The 17,905-nt window shown below is 39.3% G+C and overlaps 1 protein-coding gene across 25 annotated transcripts in view; it reads left to right on the top strand.

The window, feature by feature from the left end:
* The window catches only part of atp2b2 (ATPase plasma membrane Ca2+ transporting 2), an 824,012-nt gene that overhangs the window by 282,372 nt on the left and 523,735 nt on the right, over positions 1 to 17,905 (top strand). For 2 of the 25 annotated variants that reach the window (XM_072582140.1, XM_072582133.1), the window contains exon 1: positions 4,034 to 4,245. The exons of 22 other annotated variants lie outside the window; for them this stretch is intronic. The gene's annotated coding sequence lies outside the window, so the exon portion shown is untranslated. Of the gene's footprint in view, positions 1 to 4,033; positions 4,246 to 4,332; positions 4,420 to 17,905 lie in introns of those variants that run through there. One more of the 25 variants, XM_072582138.1, reaches the window with a different exon arrangement.

Genomic DNA, 17,905 nt, shown 5'->3' on the forward strand with positions numbered 1-17,905 from the left:
GAAAAAAAATCTAGTTCAGCAATCTCCTTCAAGTCAAGTAATCTATTCTTACCAGCCCTTGCCCACTTGTCACCTCAGATGCAGAACAATGTCATTGACTCTTAATTACCCTCTGAAATGGCCCAGCAGGCTACTCAGTTGTATTCAAGAAACCAGCTCATCACCAGTTTCTTGACAGCATTTAGAAACCTGCAATAAATTTTACCATTGCATTCCATGAATGAATAAAAAAAACCTTACGTGGCTCAGTGTCAAATTTTGTTCGATAGAGCTTCTTGAGGGGCCTTGGGACATTTTATTAGATTAAAGGCAGTATATAGATGGAAATTATTGTGATTTAAAAGGCCATCAATGTGAAATATTAGGCATACAGAGATTGGCATAGATTTCCAAAACTTTTTCTGTGTAGATTTCTGCCTTTTAAAGTTCTAGTGCAGAAACAAACAAATTGGTGACCCCTGCAGCTGAAATACAACTGCACATTAAAATAATGTGTACAAATGTGACAGCCAGCTCACAGGAAAGATATTTACCCAATCAGTATCATATGAGGGGCTCAATAGAAGCAATGTATTTTCAGTTGTTTTGGACTCAAAAAATAGTGATATTAGATATTGCTATGAGATTTATGCTCTTACCATAAGAATCATTGCTTTCTTTCAACGTACTTTTTTAGAGCACGTGCTGAAAAAGTTGCATCCTCAGAAACTGAAGCAGCCCATGTTCAAATGCAGCAAGACCTGGACAATATCCAGGGTTGGGCTCACAAATGCCAAGTAACATTCATGCCACACAAATGCCAGGCAATTACTACCTCCAATAAGAGGCAATTTAAACCACTGCCCAAGATTTTCAATGATGTTATCATCCCTGAAGCCCCCCGCCCCACTATCAATATCTTGGGTGTTACCATTGATCAGAAACTTAATTGGACTCACGATATCATTATAATGGCTACAAGACAAGGTCAAAAGCTATGAATTCTGCAGTGAATAACACTTCCAGACTCACCAAATGCTGTCCATTTTCTAACAAGGCACAGGCCAGGAGTGTGATGGTATACTCCCCACTTGCCTGGATGGATGCAACTCCAACACACTGAAGAAACGTGACACCATAAGGTCAAAACAGCCCACCTGATTGGCACCATATCCACTACCTCCATCACTGACATTCAATAGCAGCATTGTTTACTATTTAGAAGATGCACAGCAGAAAGTCATCTGTGATCCTTCGCACCCTTCCAAATCCACAGCCAATTCCATCTAGAATGACAAAGACAGCAGGTACATGGGAACACCACCACCTGCGAGTGCTCCTCCAAGCCACTAACTAGCCTGACTTGGAAATATATTGCTGTTCATTCACTGTTGCTAGGATTCACTACAGGACTATACTGCCATAATTCAAGAAGGCAGCTCACCGCCTCCTTCTCCAGGGCAATTAGGGATGAGCAATAAATGCTGGACAGCCAGTGAAACCTACATCCCATGATAGAATGTAAACAAAATGAATTAGTTTACCCATGGCAAGGGACATAGAATTGAGCAATATTCCTTGGCAGAACATTTTCTAACCTCTTGTGAGCAACGCAGAAGGGATCTGTGAAGAATAGGCATAGCGGGTAGAAGAATGAAGATTAGGGCAGGTTAAGGTGTGGCAATTCCAAGAAGGAAAAGGGAAAGTGACATTATACCTGGGTAATCGGTTCCCATTTCCATGCTGTTTTTGTTTCAGAGCAGTTCAGAGTACCAGACAGGTCATCAATATTGCATATATGTTGAATTTTATTTCAGAGTCACTTACTGAGTCATAGAGTGTAGATACAGGCCCTTTGGTCCGCCATGTATATTGGTGTTGTTTGTGACCAGGGGAGAAAAGATTGTATCAGTCTTGAACGAAGTCCTCAATTTCACGTTGAAATTCAAAAGGAGAATATGAATCTTGGATCAGACTTGGAGCTTCGGAGCACATTCCTATGATTTTTTGGTTATTAATTTTAATATGTCACTGAAAGTACTGCCCTTTTCTTGTCCTGTGTGTGTCAGATGTGTATAAACTAACTGCACCAATTATTCTCATGATGCTGGGTTTCTGAGCCACTGTTGATCAAGTATTTAAGTTTAATTGCTTTTTTATTGCTTCATATCACACATAATATGAAATAATCAGCTGCATTGCTTTATGTATTAAAATTATCTTTTCTTTTCTCTGCTGTGCCCTACATTTTGCTAAAGCTCTTATGAGACACTGTGGTAAGAAGGAACAAGCCTGCAAGGTCATATCTTTGCCTCATTTTAGTGTGCTGTTGCGTGTTGTTCAAACAGTTATATTGGTATTCAGAGGAGCGAGTGGTGAGATAGCATCAACATAGCTACTTTTTGTTAACTGTCTATGGCAGTGAGCTGGCCTGGTATTGTCTACTTTGTTTAAAGCAGCATTGTGACTAACCAATGTTATTTTTCTGATTCCTGTACTGGCATTCCCTGTCATGTAATAATGCAAGTGAGTGCAATTACTGCATGAAAATTATGTTGCACGTATCAATAAGCAAGGCAGTAGCTACAGTAACCTTCAGAATTTTCCTCAGCTAATAACTTGCATCAAGCTGATCTCTTTGTTAAATAACAATGGATCTGCATTGAACTGCATTTTGTTTGTGCTTTTGTTTCTGTCACCTTTGCTATATAAGGTTTTCAAATGCTGCATAAAATGCAAGTGATTGCTTGAGCTGGCATGTGAAATAAATGCCACATTGTATTCAAAGAGTGTGCCATCTCAATTCAAGAATGATTGATACCTCAAAATGCTCTTGGAAAGATTGCACTTCTCGAAGATATCCCCAGGTTAATAGGAAAGAAAAGGTGTGAGGTCATCATAAGCAGAAAGACATTCACAAATGCTGTATAATTTCAGAAACAAAATAGAAAACCAAGTTATATAGAAGCATGGCAGTTACCAGCACAATGTATTAAAATGACTTAGGTATACAAAGGCATCACAGTTGTAATAAAAATAGAAAATGCTGGAAAAGGCTAAGCATCTGTGAAGAGAGAAACAGAGTTAACGTCTGACCTCACATCACATTTCAACTGTAATGTCTTAGAAATGGTGCCCTCTATTTCTGCTTCAAATTATACCCCAAACTTCCTTTAATCACAAACCCAGCATGGTTGGCCACCCCTCCTCTGACCACCCACGGACCATCATTATCATACTGTAACTCAACTGAGCTTCAGAAGGGACATTTCAGAATGCAGGGAATCTTTGTTTCTGACTCTTCCTCTGCCAGGTATTTGCCTTTTAAGCGGCAGATGAAAGTATTGCCTTGTGGAAGGCATTGAGAAGATTCCAAGTAATCTCGCACCACAGGCGTGTTGGTGGTTGACTGGGATTCCACTGGGATCCCTCTGCTGATGGATTATTGTGGAATCTGAGGATCTGCTTATTTACCTATCCAACATAATTAATTTAACCATCATTTACTATTTTTCATTCAAAAACCCTTGGGACAATGTTATTTCTGTTCGTACATGCACTGTAGTTTAAATGGTGTTGAGGCCAGATTAACATTTTAAAACATGTTTTGTATCTCTATTTTGCATTCTGTAATTAATCTATTGCTTTGTAAGAAAGTAAGAAATGAGAGACAAGCAAATCTTGGCAAAGGTTTTCAAGTATAGAAAAATCTGTGAAGTATCAATGATTAAAAAGAGAGAGGTTTTAGCTACAGTTTGCCATAAATTCTGTAGATGTTCAATTTGGAAAGAAAGTAGGTGAGGACAGAGGTATATTATCATGCAGTGTTGCTGATGAAGGTTGATGGTCTGTGTCCTTGAAGGTTTCTCCCTATTCTGATTAAGTGGCATGTTCCTGGTGGTGTGTCATCTTCCATATTTGTCATTGCCCCACAGGGATAAACTGAAAATTGCCAAAGGATGCTGTACTGTGCACTTTTAAAATATTTCTAGTTCATCCTTGCTTGCTGCAGTATCTGCTGCTTCTTGATTTAGTCCAGTTCAGAAGATGTGAGACTCAGGATCCATGCATGATTTGTTCAGTCAGTTTATTAATAACATATTATCCGAGAAATTCAGGTTCCCCTGCTCTTCTGTTGAGATGGTGCAGTCTGCAGTGGGACTTGTGTAATGTAGTCCTACTTATCAACCCCATACAGATGCTGAACTGTGATTAGTCTGCTGTATAATTGAAATCATTTTGGATTTGTGATTATAACATAGCCAAGTAAGTAACCGTAGAATCTGCATAAATATCTGAGGCTTTTTAATTGGCAGATTTGATTGTGACTTGTTAGGATTTTGCTTTTCTCAGAGATTCTGGTTATGGAGAAAATGGTGTGGATACTATTGCTGAGGGAGAGTGATGCATTATGTTTCCGACTGCATGTGTTCCTAGAAGGTAATTTCATTACAGAAATATTATTTCTGGAATACCAAAGAGCAAATCTTATTGTGCAAGCTGTCCCTTTTGCATTCTGTTGGCAGGAATGATTTTCTTTTAGTTTTTGCATCTTGTCAGTACGTGGTTATTATCTATGATTTTGCCATCGTTTACTTGTGTTTTTTGTCTTTACAACGTGGTTGTGTTTTAAATAATTTAATTCAGAGCCAATTCGTAGAAAGAACTGTTGTAAATGCGGCTTCAATATAATCTCCAGATATAGTTATTCACACTGAAATATCCAGTCCTCACTTTGGGTCTGTAATGTGGTATAAGTGACTCTGTCTGTTTGCAGACAGCAAAACTAAGTGATCTATTTATTCATTTTTTATTTAGATGGAATGATTTGATTCCTGGTTTAGCATCTTCAGTACATGAATGCTTATGGGCAGTGTGAATTCTCCAGGCATTGAGAGAGGCTGGCAGGAAAGCTGTCAATTTGTAGTCTGCAGTAGTTCAGTTGATTGTCTGTCCTTGGACTCCTGCTTCAGTGGCAGCTAAGTGGTTCTGCACAAGCCAAACAACCAGTGGCTTTACACAGCTCTAGTTTATAAGATGCTTTAATATTTACTGGAAACATGGAGTTATCAGACAGATTTATCTGACCTGTTGCTTTTATCCAAAAGGTAGGCAACAAAGCAAATAAGCATGTTTTATTTGTATTTCTATAACATTAGGCAGTTTTCCTGTATGCACTGATCTCACATTATCTTGGGGTGGGAGCTGGTGGATGACAGCGTAGCTGAAAATAATTGGTATGTGTCAAGAGTTTGCATTTTTTTTCTTACCTGCTTGTAGTCAGTATTTAAGGAACATTCAGTGCTGCCCTTTTTTTGCCTCCTAATGCTTATGCTTTGATTTTTTGGCATCCACTCATTTTTGTAACTGCAGTGTATAAATTGCCACCTGCAGGGGATGAACTCTATGCTTGCCCTGCAGTACAAGGCAGTAGCATATTTTTTGCACATTGATAGAAAGGTAAATAGCCTGGAGCTGTATTACACTGAGTTCAATGCTTTATACTGTTGTACATGTGCAACAAATTTTACATTATCAGTTGAAAGAGAGATCGATTGTTTCTGTTGTATCATTCCAAAAAGTTAAGCAGCTTAATATTTAGGGACTTAACATTTCTCCTATCTGCTTTGATTTACTTGAAATTTGTTTTAATTCTAGTGTGGGAAACTTTTAGATGCAATTTTCTTTTACGGATAGATTGCAGTTGTTGTTAAACCTTGCATTTATTTGGCATTTGCCTGAAGTGTGACATTGTGGGCAGACTTGCATTTTAACTAAGTTTAATGTTGATTGATGTCACATTTTTCAGCAGTGCATTGAAAACAAACAGATCCATAATATCTCATCAAAGCAATAGTCGTTTCTTACTAGGCTCCCCCCCGCCCCCTCCCGCCCATGCCTCCTCCACACACACACACACCACACACACACTAACACATTATTTTCTGGCCGAGAGTGAGCAGGTAAGCTGGTTCCACACCTCTGATTGTGCCATTCCTGTACTGACCACTAGGAGATGCACAAGAGTGGTGCAAGCTAGCTAACTTGCTTTTTCCCCCCCCCCACTCTATCTGTGGGGAAGTGCTTGGCAGCACCTTCCAAATGTTATTCCAGCTTGGGCAGGATTTGCTGCAGGCTGGCATTAACCCTTTGGGCGCCATAAGGAAAACTTTACTGTCTAATATCAAATACAATAAAAGATTGTGTTAACATTACGAATGTTTGTGTGTTTTAAAGCATCTCTATGATAAACAAAATAACTTTTTAATATTGAAATGAACACAAATGTATATTTTCCATGGTTCCAGATCTTAATGGCTGAAATTAGGTTTTAATATTAACAACACAAAGGTAAACTTGACAAGAAAACACTGCTAGAAAGTACACTGGCATGCCATTTGAAGATTATTCTTCCCCCTTGAACTTACCAGTTCTATTAAGGACTACTGTGCTCTGAGCCAACGTTTTCCTTCATTGGGACTTATTACGAGCACTTAGGAAATTAACTTCTTTAATGTTTGATTCCCATAATTTAGCTAAGATTTCAAACTTGGCTATTGAGAAGTCTATGACTATGATTATGCCTTAATGCTGTATGTCATGTGGCTTAATATCACTGTTATGCCCTCTCCCCACCATGGGCGCCCCACCTTTGAAGGTCATTGAAAATTATGAAAGGAAAAAGAAAAGCTGACTGAAGAAAAGATTTGTGAAGCAAAACTACTATAGATCCATATAATTCTTCTCGTTTAACTCAAGGCTCTTAGGTATTTAGTATGATTTTTAAATTCATAATTTCAGAACTATGATGGCTATAGGATAAAATTCTAAAGGATGTGTACTTTTATGTATGAGAAGACACAGTTAACCATTATTCTGTAGGCAAATTGCACCCAAGTTTGAGTGATTGTCCTGAAACTGAAAGTGGATGATAATCAATCTAAATTACCTATAAGCCTCTATTCTGTAGGTGAAAACATCCACTCTGTACCGATCAGTGATTTATGACCATTCTGTGCTTCAGTACCCCATATATTAAGCACTGAATGAATGAGCCGTGGCAGATGTTAAACAGTTTACTCTTTTAGGTTCTGAGTGAGATTGACTAGTTGTCCAGAAAAATTGAAATCTTGACCAAGATTTCCACATGTGCAAAAGCCAGATGATAAAGTGAAGGGAGCCAGGTCATGTAATCTGGATTTTTTAAAAAATGACATTTAAATTTTTAAAAGCAATACAACTTTCCAGACTTTCATGATACTTTTTTGTGCTCACTCACTTTGAAAGCAATCCGATTTTTCCATGTCTGCATGTTTTGGCCGAAGTTGATGCTATTCTGTTATTTGCACTGGTCAAGCGAATCGAGTGGGAAATGTTTCTTATTGGAATCTTATCTTCAAGTTAGAAGAGCTGTTGCCCAGTCTGTACCTCTGTTGTGTCATCAGCTGAAATTGTAACACTTTGTGAAAAATGGAAAGGTCGTGTCATGGTTGGTTTGTCTCTTACAATCTACTGCATGATGATGCAATCAGGCCACATGTCAGAACTGCGAAAAGGTCTCTGGAGGTGAAAGGAAAATGCAATACATTTTAATGGGAAGCAAATTTGCTTAAGAGCAGTAATTTTAAAACATTAATCAAATTATATTTCTTTAGCATTTTAAGATGTACTTTTCAAATTTAACAAACGTGTAATTATTAATAAGTGCAGTTTTGTTTTGCAATCCCTGTAGCATGCAAGTCTGGTTAACTTTTTTGTCAATCTTGGTTTCTTTCGTGTTTTGAAGTTTCATACACGTATAAGGATTTTCCATGATATAGCATTCAAACCAGCTTGATGATGACCTGTTACACAGAACATAGAACATAGAACAATACAGCACAGAACAGGCCCTTCGGCCCACGATGTTGTGCTGAACATTTGTCCTAGCTTAAGCACCTATCCATGTACCTATCCAATTGCCGCTTAAAGGTCACCAATGATTCTGACTCTGCCACTCCCACAGGCAGCGCATTCCATGCCCCACCACTCTCTGGGTAAAGAACCTACCCCTGACATCCCCCTTATACCTTCCACCCTTCACCTTAAATTTATGTCCCCTTGTAACACTCTGTTGTACCCGGGGAAAAAGTCTCTGACTGTCTACTCTTTTCCCCTGATCATCTTATAAACCTCTATCAAGTCACCCCGCATCCTTCGCGGTTCCAATGAGAAAAGGCCTAGCACTCTCAACCTATCCTCGTACGACCTATTCTCCATTCCAGGCAACATCCTGGTAAATCTCCTCTGCACCCTCTCCAAAGCATCCACATCTTTCCTAAAATGAGGCGACCAGAACTGCACACAGTACTCCAAATATAGCCTTACAAAGGTACTATACAGCTGCAACATCACCTCACGACTCTTGAATTCAATCCCTCTGCTAATGAACGCTAATACACCATAGGCCTTTTTACAAGCTCTATCCACCTGAGTGGCAACTTTCAAAGAGCTAGGAACATAGACCCCAAGATCCCTCTGCTCCTCCACCTTACTAAGAACCCTACCATTAACCCTGTATTCCACATTCTTATTTGTCCTTCCAAAATGGATAACCTCACACTTGACAGGGTTGAACTCCATCTGCTACTCCTCAGCCCAGCTCTGCATCATATCTAAGTCCCTTTGCAGCTGACAACAGCCCTCCTCACTATCCACAACTCCACCAATCTTCGTATCATCTGCAAATTTACTGACCCACCCTTCGACTCCCTCTTCCATGTCATTAATAAAAATTACAAGCAGCAGAAGACCCAGAACTGATCCATGCAGAACTCCACTTGTAACTGGGCTCCAGGCTGAATATTTACCATCTACTACCACTCTCTGACTTCGACCGGTTAGCCAGTTCTCTATGCAACTGGCCAAACTTCCTATTATCCCATGCCTCCTGACTTTCCGCATAAGCCTACCATGGGGAACCTTATCAAATGCCTTACTAAAATCCATGTACACTACATCCACTGCTCAACCTCATCCACATGCTTGGTCACCTCCTCAAAGAATTCAGTAAGACTTGTAAGGCAAGACCTACCCCTCACAAATCCGTGTTGGCTGTCCCTAATCAAGCAGTGTCTTTCCAGATACTCGTAAATCCTATCCCTCAGTACCCTTTCCATTACTTTGCCTACCACCGAAGTAAGACTAACTGGCCTGTAATTCCCGGGGTTATCCCTATTCCCTTTTTTGAACAGGGGCACAACATTTGCCACTCTCCAGTCCCCTGGCACCACCCCCATTAACAGTGAAGACAAAAAGATCATTGCCAACGGTTCTGCAATTTCTTCTCTTGTTTCCCACATAATCCTAGGATATATCCCATCAGGCCCGGAGGACTCGTCTATCCTCAAGTTTTTCAAAATGCCCAACACATCTTCCTTCCTAACAAGTATCTCCTCTAGCTTACCAGTCTGTTTCATACTCTCGTCTTCAACAATACCATCCCTCTCATTTGTAAATACTGAAGACCTCTCCTATCTCTTCCGACTCAATACACAGTCTCCCACTACTGTCCTTGATCGGACCTACCCTTGTTCTCGTCATTCTCATGTTTCTCACATACGCATAAAAGACCTTGGGGTTATCCTTGATTATACCTGCCAAAGATTTTACATGCTGTCTCTTAGCTCTCCTAATCCCTTTCTTCAACTCCCTCCTGGCTATCCTGTATCCCTCCAACGCTCTGTCTGAACCTTGTTTCCTCAACCTTATGCAAGCCTCCTTCTTCCTCCTTACAAGACATTCAACCTCCCTCGTCAACCAAGGTTCCCTCACACGACCATCTCTTTCCTGCCTGATGGGTACATACATATCAAGGACACGTCGTATTTGTTCCTTGAAAAAGTTCAACATTTCAACGACGTCCTTCCCTGACAGCCTATGCTCCCAATTTATGCTCCTGAGATCCTGTCTTGCAGCATTGTATTTACCCTTCCCCCAATTGTAAAACCTGCCCTGTTGCACCTATCTCTGTCCATAACCAAGGTGAAAGTCACAGAATTATGGTCACCATCTCCAAAATGCTCACCCACTAACAAGCCCATCACTTGTCCCGGTTCGTTACCGAGTACCAAATCCAATATGGCCTCCCCTCTGGTCGGACAATCTACATAATGAGTTAGAAAAGCTTCCTGGACACACTGCACAAACAATGCCCCGTCCAATCTACTTGATCTAAAGAGCTTCCAATCAATATTTGGGAAGTTGAAATCGCCCATGACTACTACCCTGTGGCTTCTGCACCTTTCCAAAATCTGTTTCCCAATCTGTTTCTCCACATCTCTGCTGCTATTGGGGGGCCTATAATAAACACCCAACAAGGTGACTGCTCCTTTCCTATTTCTGACTTCGGCCCATACTACCTCCAAAGGCAGATCCCCTTCGAATTGCCTTTCTGCAGCCGTTATACCATTTCTAATTAGCAACGCCACCCCCCCTCCTTTTTTACCACCCCCTCCTAATCTTAATGAAACATCTGTAACCAGGAACCTCCAACAACCATTCCTGTGCCTCTTCTATCCACGGTTCCGTGATGGCCACAACATCGTACTCCCAAGTACCGATCCACGCCTTAAGTTCACCCACTGATACAGTTCTGTTGAACTGGATTTTATGTTCTACAATATAATTGTGGGACACATCTACCATTTTGATGTAAAACATGCATTTTTCACCATTTTATATATGTTTAATTAAACATTACTATTTTTCACTGTAGGGTAACTGTTTCCCCCAGCGTTAACAATGTTCAAAGCATCAGTCATGTGGTAACGTTCTATGTAATGCACATGCCAAAGGTTGCTTCACGATCCATTGTGGGGACACATTAATAAAAGGTCAACCATGTGTGGAGGAATGCATAATTATTTGTGAACTAACTTAAACAATGTAGGAAAAATGCAGCCTTGAAATATATTTGGGCAACGCTATATTAAGGCTCGTTGGCTTCATACAGAGCAATGACCTCTTTTCAAATCCAGTTGATTGACTGCAATTATACCAAAATGGCTTGTGGCTCCTCTATTAATGGAGAACACAGGCTATAATGAACCTATTTATAATGCAGTGTTTTGTGGAGCCTAAAGGCAGTGCTACGTATTTTATTTCTGATTTCAAATACCAAACTATTAAAAATGTCCACTATATCTAATTCTTGATTGCAATCTGCAAGGGAGCACATAAACATCTCCTATGCCACTCGTACAGTATTGACATTACTGTCAAAACTAGATACTGTGCTTAAGTATAACATTTCACATTTTACACAAACAGATCTCAAGAGTTTCTTTTAAGAACAGAAATTAATCTTGAAGGTATTGTGCAATAGGGAAGAACAAAACTGATGTACTGTGAATATTGAAAATTTAAAAGAAAAATGGAAAATGTTGGAAATATTGAGCTTATCAGGCAGCGTCCATGAAGAGGAATGGTGTTAATGTTTCAGGTCGATGATTATTCTGAGGGTCATGGCTCCACTGATGTGTCTGAACTGCTGGGGAAAATGAAGTTTGTGAAAAAATATTTCCTCTTGCTTCTTGAGCTGCAGTCAGGATCAGCATGAAACAAAGCAAGATTTTACTGCCAAAGTTATGATTCGTTTGATGTGCAATTTGTTGTTAATGTGTAAACCATGCAGCAACATCTCATGAGTTGAGAGCCGCACATGATGCAGGCTGATTTGTGTGACTTCCCTTTTATTTTCTCATCAACCTGTTCAGAGATGTTACACACCTCTGGAATAGGTACAACCTGAGCCCCTAGCTCAGAGGTAAGGACACTATCTCTGTGCCACAAAAGCCCATTTTTTCTTAATTTAACCCTTTTTTCTAATCAACCTGTTCAGAGATGTTATTATATATGTTTAAAGCAAGTGGGACTTAAACCCAGACCACTCAGCCCAGGGGTAGAAACATTACCACTGTGCCATGACAGCCCTTTACAAAAACCCTCTTCCATTCTGCTTTTACAGCCTGTCTTCAGTAAAATTGCTGAGTTTTTACATTAATTGCCAATTAACCTGGCAGCAGAAAGTTAAGATGACTATTTAACTACATAAATACCTTTTTAATCACTAGCTTTATGCTTTTGGAATGTCAATCAACTTTTCTGGCCTAGAAAGGAAAGCAATTAAAATAATGGATTGTAATATTTGAGGTTATACATTATTATTAGTTTCTAAAATTAGATTCCAGAAAGTTTTATATTGTGCATTTTGCTTTCACACTTTTCTTCTATCGCTCCTTTCTCTTAATCAGTTTTTTCATTACTTCTCTTTCTACATATTTTTGACACTTAATTCATTGCATTTCCTTTTTTTCAAATTCCTTTCCAATTCTTCCTCTCAATCCTTAAATCTCATTTAGTTACCATTGGTCCCATTTATACCAGAGGCCCGGTTGCCCTTACCATGCCAATATTAATCCACACTTTCAGCAACAGAAAGGGCAAATACTTTTTTTTGAGTTGATGTGCAAGTGGAGAAGAACAACTGATAGAGCACTCTGTGAGATGCCTAACTCCAGCAATATCTGGACTAGTTTTTATAAGCAAACTGTTGTCTTCCTTTGCAGGCTTCCTCCAAGCCTCTTATACAACCAAATTAGGTGATTATGCTTCTGTCCTACATAGGATTTTTTTCACTTTAAAACTGAACCTGTAGTGAAGGCTTTAGGCACACATTTCTTCCTTTCCACAGCCTGGCCTCATTTCTCTGTAGCAGTGCATCATTCAGTTTTGATCTCTCAGGGCTTATTACCATGTCAGTCCCTCTCCCCAAAATGGTTGACTACAGAGGTTAGTAGATCACCTACATAAAGGTGCAGTGCTAAATATATAGATACATTTATTTTAAAAGTGTCAAGGCTCTTTAGGGAGTGAAGACACCAAGGAGAAAGCCTGTAGGTTTGTGAGAATGTATTGTTCTTACTGGCCTTTGAGGTTATACATTTCCAATCCATACATTCAAATACAATATCTCCTTTAAATTAAGATGTATACTTGTGCAATTATAAGTCTTACTCTCAGCATATCATGAAGGATTTTATTATTTATTCTTAAGTAAACCATCACTATTAACATTCAGTTTAGGGATGGGCTTTTTTTATTGATATAAATTCTCTTGATTAATGGCACAAATAATTTGTCACTTTGAGGTCTTTGAGATGTTGTGTTCTGGGAGTGTATCCTAACTGAAAATTAAACATAAAGTAAGGAATAAACACAAAGTGCAAGGAACGTATTAAGGGAATAAAAATATTGCCCCAAGATAGTACTTTGTGGATTGCAGTGCCATCAGATCAGAACCTCTGAAAGAGGGACTAAGCAAGTAAAAGTTAGGAAGTACAGTAGTCACAAAACAATATTATGTTTTGAGAATGATTCATCAGCCTGCACAAATCATTAAGTGAAAGCATGGATTCTCAGCAGTTTCTTGAATGCTGTTTGGTGAGGGGGATAATTATGCATATTTACCCACTATTCAAAACATTTCGGTAGCTAGGTCCAATCGTACACGTGATATAACTGGAAAGGTCTCTGCGGTGTGGAAGCAAAGCACTTGTTTTGCAATGCAAGAGAGATTTGCAGTAGGTGACACTACAAGAATTTATTGTCAACAGTACGTCTGTACAGAAGCCAGGCTGGTAATAGAATACAGCGTGGGTGTTTGGGTGGGTGAGCTAGTGCTTGAACAGTTATATCAACACCAGTTTTCATTACTGTAAAAGGCTTTTATTATCTGACTCTTTATAGTATTTTGAATTCCACTTTCCTACAAAGTAATTGAGGTGTTTAACATGTGACTTGTCAGTAGTTTTTTTCAAAGAAGGAAAGCTGAAGTCTTGAAGAAAAAGCAAGCCCTGCCTGAGCCAGGAGCTGGGAGGAGGACTAAATTCTCTTCTAACATTTTTTGGCTAGGCATAAAAAAATGTATTAAACCCATAATGCAAATCTAACACTAACAAAGGTAACTAAGAGCTGACCAAACCTCTTGCCAATTAAAGTCAGTATTGAATTTTCCTTACTTCATACAGGCTTTCAACTGTAAATGTGAAGCTTTTCATCTCTGTGCACTACCATAAATTGATGTGTTGCCTGCTAATTGATGGATAAATTAGAAGTTAATGAATAAATGCACTCACGTGTCATTATCACAATCCAGAAATGTGATAATGACCATTGGCCTAGAAATTCCAATTACCTTTTGAACTGATTTGGCTGACGGTAAATCTGTTCAACACTACTTATTTACTATCGGTGATTCTTCTGGCTAAGATTCCAAATCTGTATTGTCACAAATGCATCCTTCGGAGATAATCCGGGAGAAATTCCCTCAGCACAAGAGCAGCAATGAATGTTGAGTCACACACTTATCTTCAAATAATATTTGGTGCCCTATTAAAGAAACCTGAGGTTACAAAGGCACTGTGACAGTGACTGAGGAAAGGTAAGTGTGTAAGGTAAGTGAGGGGGGTAGGGTGACACTTGGGTAATGTAGGGGAGGGGATTTGGGTGCCAGGTAAGCAGAGTGCCAGGTAGGTGGATAACGCTTAGAGTAGGTTCGGAGGAGAGGGGAGGTGATCAGGTTGAGCCAGAGCTGCATTGTTGGGTCCAGTAGGATCAGATCCCACCAGGAGAGGGATGGATGTGAGCAGTGAGGGGGTGTTGTGATTGGGGAGTTGTAGGGCTCAGTTTAATATTTGGCCAGGAGTTAGACTTGGTTGTTCTCTAATTTTATTTTGGATATTTGTTAAACTTAAGCTTAGTTTGGAATTTTCCAACAATGAACTTTTTCAGAGGTCATAGACGCAGTGGAATTGTCCATCATAAAATTGAGTTTCCTGGACAATGCTGTGAGTTAACGATGTCAGGATTCTGCATGGTCCCAACTCGTTCTGTGCTGCTGCAGTGACTATCCAGCCATCAGAATAATGGGGCCAATCTGGTTTTGTGATATTAATAAAAGGCTAAACATCGAGCAAGACACTCAAGATAACACCTTGGCTCTTTTTCAAAATAGTGCTTGGGGATTTTGACATTCACTTGGCTGGGTACATGGTACCTCAGTTTAAAAAAAAACTCTTCTAAAAGACACTACTTCCAACAGTGCAACACTCCCTCAGCCTTGATTTATTTACTCAAGCCTTGGGGTGAGGATAAGCTAGCAAGTCTTTGGGAAAATGCTAGAATCCATTATTAAGGAAGGAATAGAGTCATAGAGATATACAGCACGGAAACAGACCCTTTGGTCCAACTTGTCTATGCTGACAAAATATCCTAAATTGATCTAGTCCCAATTGCCAGCATTTGGCCCATATCCCTCCAAATCCTTCCTATTCATGTACCACTCCAGATGCCTTTTAAATATTGTCATTGTACCAACCTCCACCATTTCTTCTGACAGCTCATTCCATGCATGCACCACCCTCTGCACAAAAATGTTGCCCCATAGGTCCCTTTTAATCCTCTCACCTTCAACCTATGCCATCTAGGTTTGGACTCCCCCACCCTGGAGAAAAGACCTTGTCTTTTTACCCTAACCATGCGCCTTATGATTTTGTAAACCTCTATAAGGTCATCCCTCAGCCTCCAACACTTCAGGGACGCAGTATTCCAATTGTGGCCTAACCAATCTCCTGTACAGCTGCAATATGACCTCCCAACTCCTATACTCATTGCACTGAGCAATAAAGGCAAACATACAAATGCCTTCTTCACTATCCTATCAGTTTTGTGAAAAGGAAATCATGTCTGATAAATTTACTACAGTTCTTTGGAGATATAACAAGCAAAGTTGACAAAGGGGAACCTGTAGATTTAGTGCATTTGGATTTCTAGAAGGCATTTGGTAAGGTGTCACATGAAAGGTTATTGCATAAGATAGGACAAGGTGGGGGGATGTATTGGGGATTGAGCATTGGTTAATACGTGGAAGACAGAGAGTCAGAATAATTGGTCTTCTTCAGGTTGGAAAGTCATATAACTAATGGAGTGCCACAGTGAGTTCTAGACTGTTAATTATTTATTATGAATATTATTAACTTGAAGTAATGTATTTCCTATTTGCTGATGATGTAAAAATAGGTGGAAGGTCATGTTGTGATGAGGACGCCAGGAATCTGTAATGGGTTTTAGACAGATTGAGTGAGTGGGCAAAACCATGGCAATTGGAATTTAACTTAGGAAAAAAGAGCTCATGTACTCTATTATGAAGAATGAAAAGGTGGACAATTACTTGAGTGAAGAAAGACTTCAACAATTGCAGCGCATAGGGATTTGAGTGCAACTATGCGTGAAGGACAAAAAAGGAGCATGCAGATACAGTAAGTAATTCAGATGCCAGATAGAAGTTTGGCCTTTATATCTTGGATTGGGGAAGGGGGAGATAGTAGGTGGTAGTGTGTGGATTTAATGTAGGGAAGCCTTGTTACCACTGTTCAGGCTGTTGGTGAAACCTAACTTGGAATATGATGTACAGTTTGGTTCCTTTATTTAAGAAACAATTAAACTGCTTTTGGAGATGGTTCAAAAAAGATTAATTAGGTTGATTCCTGGGATGAAGAGGTTGATTTATCAAGAACAGCTAAACAGCTTAGACATTTATTCATTGGCTTTGAGAAGAAGGAGGGATAATCTGATTTGAAATATGCAGAATTCTGAGTAGACTTGACAGATTAGTTATTGAGAAGATATTTCCATTCGTGGGGGACTCTCAAACTAGGGGACGTAGTTACAGCAAAAGGGGAAACCTCTTTCGAGCTGAGATGTGAAGGAATTTCTCCTCCCAAAGATTAATGAATGTCGAGAACTGTCTACCCCAGAGAGTTGTAATGGCTAAATCATTGAAGTGGAGGGAGATGGATTTTTGAAACATGGAGGTTTTGAGGGGCCTCGATGAGCTGGCACAAAAGAGTAGAGGCCTTTGGGTGGATCAGCCATGATCTAATGGAATGGTGAGCAGGCTTGAGGAACTGAATGGCCTAAGGCCTGCTCTTTTTCCTTTATGTTTTTAAAAGGGAAATTAAGAGCTCCTTCAAATATATACAAAGGAAGAGAGAGACCACAGTGAACATAGGCCCTGAGATCAGACGAAGAAATAATAATAGTGAAGTTAGATAAATACTTTGCATCAGTTTTCACAGTAGAAGACATTAAGATCATTCCAAAATACTAAAGAATCAGGGTTCACAAACCGGCAGAAAATAATTATCATTAGAGAAAAATTATTCAGTAAACTAATGGAATTAAAGGCTGATAAGTCCCCAGGTTCTGATGGGGGTGTGTTCCAGGATATTAAGAGAAGTAGCTACAGAGATAGTGATAGTAATCTTCCGAGAATCCTTGATTCAAGATAAGTCTCAGAAGATTGGACAAGTGAAAATGTAACACCTTATTCAAAAATGGAACAAGGAAAAAGACAGGCAACTATAGGCCAGTTAGCTGAACATCCATATTGGGAAAAATGTTAAATTCTATTATAAAGGAGGTAATATAAATATTTAAAATATTAGATTTAGAACATTTTGAAATACTTAACCTAAGCAGAGTTAACAAAGGGGAAATCATGCTCGACAAAATGATTTGAATTCTTTTGAAGAGGTAACAAGCAGGATACATAAAGGGGAACTAGCAAAAGTAATAGATTTGGATTTCCAAAAGACATTTGATAATATATCACATATTACTCTACTTAATTAAATAAAAACTCATGGTATAAGGGGTTGTATATAGGTATGGAGAGACGATTGGTTAAATAAAAGACAGTGTTGAGAAAAGGAGGGATTTCAGAATGGCAAACTGTAACTGGTGGAGTTCCAATGTGATCAGAACTGTGTCCTAATTATTAACAAAATGTAATAATGCAAACTGTCACCAAGTTTACTGATGGAAT

The sequence above is a fragment of the Chiloscyllium punctatum genome, chromosome 12, assembly GCF_047496795.1.
Source record: "Chiloscyllium punctatum isolate Juve2018m chromosome 12, sChiPun1.3, whole genome shotgun sequence".
Taxonomy (NCBI): Eukaryota; Metazoa; Chordata; class Chondrichthyes; order Orectolobiformes; family Hemiscylliidae; genus Chiloscyllium; species Chiloscyllium punctatum.